Source organism: Canis lupus, chromosome 26 (assembly GCF_048164855.1).
Source record: "Canis lupus baileyi chromosome 26, mCanLup2.hap1, whole genome shotgun sequence".
Lineage (NCBI taxonomy): Eukaryota > Metazoa > Chordata > Mammalia > Carnivora > Canidae > Canis > Canis lupus.
In genome coordinates this window covers 19,643,767-19,649,979 of record NC_132863.1, presented here as the reverse complement: position 1 = coordinate 19,649,979, position 6,213 = coordinate 19,643,767, and positions in this window count along the sequence as shown.

The window sequence follows — 6,213 nt, the reverse complement described above, 5'->3', positions numbered from 1 at the left end:
AGGTATCTTTTGGGCTAAGCCATGGAAGTTGGGTTGAATTTTGATTATGCAGAAGTGTGGTGGGAAGGAATTTCGTATAGATGAAGGATGAGTTTTACATCTGGGTAAGAATTGAGTCTGTCTGGAGAACTGGGAGATTCATTTTGCTAGAACACACTGTGCAAGCATATGGAAAGTAATGAGGAAAAATGGAAAGATGCTAAATGTGGGACTCCTTGGATGTTAAGTGTTTTGGACTTTGTTCTGTAGGCCAAGAAGCCACTGAAAGTTTTTTTTTTTCTTTTTTTTTTTTTTAAGTAGGCCCCACACATAGCGTGGAGCCCAAGGTGGGGAATGAATTTGTGACCCTGAGATCAAGAGCTGAGCTGAGATCAAGAGTCAGAGGCTCAACGGACCTAGCTACCTAGGCACCCCTCATGAAGACCTTTAAAACAGGAGAGATTATATCAGAACATTGGTTTAATGAGATTAATCTGGGAGCAGTGGGCCTGGAAAGTAAACCAGAGGCAGAACAAACATTTAGGAGGCAACTGAAATAAGTTAATGAGCAGAGCTTTTTTTTTTTTTTTTGGTCTAATTTTATCAAATTAGACACTTGTGGCTATTGACCACATTTTTTTTTTTTTTTTTTTTTGGTAAAGATGTATTTATTCATGAGAGACACAGAGTGAGAGAGAGACACATAGGCATAGGGAGAAGCAGGCTCTTCCCAGGGAGCCCAATGCAGGACTTGATCTTGGATCGTGGGATCACTACCTGAACCAAAGACAGGTGCCCAACTGCTGAGCCACCCAGGTGTCCCTTGATCATATTTTTTGTTGTTGTTTATTTAGTTTTAGTAATCTCTATACCCAATATTGGGCTTGAACTTACAACTCAGAGATCAAGAGTTGTGTGCTTTTCATACTGACCCAGCTAGGTTCCCCTATTGATCACTTTTATTTTTTTTTATTTTTTATTTATTTTTTATTGATCACTTTTAATGTGACTAGTGCCACATGTTGAAATACTAACGTTTTGGATATTTTGAGTTAAATAAAATATACTAATAAAATTAATTTTGACCATTTTTTATTAAATATTTATTTTTATTTATTTATGATAGACATAGAGAGAGAGAGAGGCAGAGACACAGGCAGAGGGAGAAGCAGGCTCCATGCAGGGAGCTCGACGCGGGACTCTATGGGAGACTCCAGGATCGCGCCCTGGGCCAAAAGCAGGCGCGAAACTGCTGAGCCACCCAGGGATCCCCTCGCCCATTTCTTTTTACTTTTAAATATGTGGCCACTAGGAAATTTAAATTACACATGTGGTTTTCATTATATTTCTATTGAACAGTGCTGGACTCAAGGGGGACATGAGAGGGAAGATTCACTTGCCTAGAGGAACAGAAATGGCAGTGCTATTAAGAGAACTGAGGAAAGGGGAGCTAAGTTGAAAGAGAACAAACTTGTTTTCAGAAAATAGATGCTTTTACAAAGATGGTTTCTCCTTGTCTGCAATGGATATGTTCCAAGACCCCTAGTGAATTCCTGAAACCAGAGATAGTACCAAACCCTATATATACAGGTTTTTCCTGTCAATACACACCTATGATAAAGTTTAATTTATAAATTAGGCACAGTAGGAGATTAATGCAATAATGACAAAATAGAACAATTATAAGAGCTTATCATAATAAGTTATATCAATGTGGCCTCTTATTAGACTGCACTCACCCTTTTCCTTGTGATGATGTGATAATAAAATACCAACGTGATGAGATGAAGTGAGAGGAATGGTGTAAGTGTTGTGATGTAGCCATTGGCTACTAGTGACCTTCTGACAGTATTTCAGAAGGAAGATCATCTACTCAAGGCCCTGGCTGACTACTTCAAGTCCCTAAAGCCTGGGAAAGTGAAGCTGCAGGTAACAGGGGTAGGGTGGGGGTGGGCTACTGAAGGTTTAATTGGGGATAAAGATAATAATAGTGGTCAACCTGGGGCACTTGGATGGCTCAGTCAGTTAAGCATCCATTTCTTTATTTGGGCTCAGGTCATGATCTCAGGGTCGTGAAATGGAGCCCCATGTTGGGCTCAGCGATGGGCATGAGCCACCTTAAGATTCTCTCTCTGGGCAGCCCGGGTGGCTCAGCCTTCAGCCCAGGGGGTGATTCTGGAGACCCGGGATTGAGTCCCACATCAGAATCGAGTCCCATATCAGGCTCCCTGCATGGAGCCTGCTTCTCCCTCTGCCTGTGTCTCTTCCTGTCTTTCTGTGTGTGTGTCTCTCATGAATAAATAAATAAAATCTTAAAAATTCTTTCTCTGCCCCTTTTCCTCTCTAAAAATAAGTAAGCCACTAGGCTTTCTTTTTTAAGATTTTATTTATTCATAAGACATACAGAGAGAGAGGCAGAGACACAGGCAGAGGGAGAAGTCGGCTCCCCATGGGGAACCCAATGCAGGACTTGATTCCATGACCCCGGGATCATGACCGAGCTGAAGGCAGATGGTCAACCACTGAGCCACCCACGCGTCCCACCACCAGGCTTTCAAAACGGAAAGAACTAGATCTTTCCTGTCTTTAATATAACAGAGATGCGAGTGATTTGTATATCCAGAGATGAATTTCCCAAAGTGTGTCTAAGGAAAAGATTCTGTGAAAAAAAGGATTCCACGGTCAATTACATTTGGAAGATAGCTACATACCTCAGCTTCCTCTTGGAGATACATCATGCCCTTCAGCGTATTAAAACCTTTAAGAGGGGGATCCCTGGGTGGCGCAGCGGTTTGGCGCCTGCCTTTGGCCCAGGGTGCGATCCTGGAGACCCGGGATCGAATCCCACGTCGGGCTCCCGGTGCATGGAGCCTGCTTCTCCCTCTGCCTGTGTCTCTGCCTCTCTCTCTCTCTCTCTCTCTGTGACTATCATAAAATAAATAAATAAAAATTAAAAAAAAAACAAACAAACCTTTAAGAAGAAGCACTTAAGCTTACCTTATATTTCCCAGACTTATTTGAGCGTAGTGCTAAGTCATTAGTTGTTATCTGGTAATAGTATCCAAATCAGGGATATTTAAAGATAAGAAAGGGGCAGCCCTGGTGGCACAGCGGTTTGGCGTTGCCTGCAGCCTTGGGTGTGATCCTGGAGACTGGGGATCAAGTCCCACATCGGGCTCCCTGCATGGAGCCTGCTTCCCCCTCTCCCTGTGTCTCTGCCTCTCTCTCTATGAATAAATAAATAAAATCTTAAAAAAAAAAAAGATAAGAAAGGTTGTGAGCTTGAAAAAAGAAAAGTTTTCAAGCCTTTTAATACTTGGGAAGGGATAGGATCTTCCATGTCTAGGAAACTCTGAGTTGCTCTAAACTCTATTTCATCTTGGATTTTTAAGATTTTATTTATTCACGAGAGACACACACACACAGAGGCAGAGACACAGGCAGAGGGAGAAGCGGGCTCCATGCAGGAAACCCGATGCAGGACTTGATCCCAGGACCCCAGGATCACGCCCTGAGCCAAAGGCAGATAGATGCTCAACCGCTGAGCCACCCAGCCGTCCCTCATCTTGGATATTTCTGTCTCTCTTCCCCTGAGACAAGTTAAGCCTTATGTCTGAAAGCAGACAACACTTTCACATTGCCTGTGAGCCCTGGTGAGACCACCAGAATGCCACATGCTAGCTATACTGTGCGTGTGTACATGCACATATAACATACATTCCTATCCCTCTTCAGTAGTGGATTCTGGGCCAGGGGTCAGGCCCTGGAATAATGTCTAGGGGCTTACTAACTTTATGTTTTTTTCATCTTTATGAATAGGGAGAGATAGTAAGTAAGGTTTTCCCAAATTCTCCACACCATTATACTCTGGAAAAAAGACCTTGTGTTTGAAAGGGGCCTGATTTTATGCTTTTCATCTTCCTGGCACTAATACAGACCAGTGAAAGGGGAAAGAAGTTGGTCTAGATCTCTGTGGCTTGGTACTCTTGTGATCATACTTTTAATTTTTTACTCCCCAGTGATGCTCTACTTTAGCTGCAAGAAAGCTCTACATTCAGAGATGGTCTGGCCCCTGGCTCTTAGAAAGTTCTAAGAGATGAGGATGTGAATCTTTTCACATCCTCTGGGGGCCAGAGGGCATGGCCTCCAATGACTCTCTCCCTCCTGGTATTCACATCTTTGTGTAGTATAAACTACTTTGAAGAGGGCTGATCTGTATAATAGCATATTGCAGTAATGATGGGAGTATGACTTCCTAGGCTAGATCTTAAAAGATACTGTGACTTCTCCATGTTTTTCCTTTGGGAGAAGCCAGCTGTCATGTTGTGAGGACACTCAAGCAACCCAATGAAGAGGCCTGCCCATGTTGTGGGAGCTGAGGCCTCCCGCCAAAAGCTAGTTACAGCTTGCCAGTCACGTGAATAAGCCATTTTGGAAGTGGATCCTCCAGCCCATATGCCCTCAAATGACTGCAACTTCATGAAACACCCCCAGCCAGAACCACCCAGCTAATTACTCCTAAATTCTTGACCCACAGAAACTGAGATAATATATATTTATTACTCAGCCACTAAGTTTTGGGCTTATTTCTGACCTAGCAAAAGGCACCTAATATGGTAGATGTGTATTCTGTGTGATGTTTTGTCACTGAAATGGCTCTAGATCTGCAGATTATTACTTTAGAATTTGATTAGTTCCTCCAAAACACTATGCTTACTATGACCTCAGTGCTTCTTATTCTGGTGTGATACCAGAAAGCTGGTTCTCCCCAAGGGTAAATAACTGAGAAAATGATACTTAATGATACTCTCCCTATAAACTGTTATAATAACCAGAGAGAAAGGAAACCTCTTAATCACTACTTTCGTAAGAACTTTTGGAAAAACAAAACTCCCAAAAACCAACGATGCTCCAGGACAAATCTTCAAGTTATTTTTTTAAAATAAATGTTTTATTTAAGTAAAACATACAGAAAAGTGCACAAGTGAACGTCTTGATGACATATTACAGTGAACACACCTACGTAGCCACCACCGAGACTACAGAAAATGAACACTCCCAGTCTTAGAGAAGTCTCTCTGTTGTCCTGTCATCACTACTCTTCCCTTTCCCCCACAAAACACCATCATCCTGACTTCTAACAATTTTTATTAACGTTGAACTTTATAAAAATCATACGGTATGTATTCTTTCATGTCTGGTTACTTTTGCTCAATTTATTTGCAGTTTTCATTTAGGATTATAAACGTCTTGCCATTAGCGTATCCTTCATCTGTTATTTTGGATAAACTTCAATGATAGCCACAAACTGTAGGTTCACACCAGAGAGTAGAGAGACATATTTATTTGGGAGGACAAAACGCCTTCTAGTAACTTATTGGAATTTTACTGAATCTGTGTCTTTTGGTTACTGGAAGGCAGAGAGCAGGTGAACTTCTCAGGAATCCAGGCTCTGTCATTTTTTAAGCTGTGTGCCTCTGGTTAAGTTTTCTTCATCGTCCCAGTGATGCTGGGAGGATTAAATGACATGTAAAGGCACTTTGTACACTGTAAAAGCCAAAAACCAAACTACCATATTTCAGGTGTTGTTTTGCTCTTGGGGGTCATCTTGGCAGCCTTGGATGATGAGAGTGATTCCTGATTCTTCAGAACTCACCGCTTGGATGAAAGCTCCCTCAGGTTAAGGAGGACTATATTGGTGGTGGTGGTGGGGGGGTGGTAGACAGGCCACACTGGGCACCGAGATTTAGAAGACTAGCTACAGGTGTTCTTGGTTCTTGTAGGATCCATCTGGGGTGGCTTCTTGCAGGAGCTGGAATTTCCAGAGTTTGGATATAGGGTTTCCAGAGTTATCCCTACAGTGAGGGGGGCTAGTTTGGAGGGAACATGGTTAGTTTTGTTCAACAGGCAATAGAGAAGCTCATCTTTTTTTTTTTTTTTTTTTTTGTTCAGCCGGCTACTAGCAGTCACTACTGGAAAGGTGAAGAAAATGAGGGCTATCGTCCAAGGAACATTGCAGCGTCCCAAGGGAGGCACTTACCAATGATTAGCAAGCTAGAAAAGCCCACTGTCCCGCTCAACTTGATGGAGCGAGGGAGTGCCTTGAGGGTAAAGAACAAGGCGGGATCATTTCAGGCTAGGGTAGCCTTTGGAGAGGAATGGTTGAAAGGGCCTTCGGTAGATGAGTGGTCACTACCTCAGGGCTGGAGAGGACTATGGTCCCGCCGCCTCCCA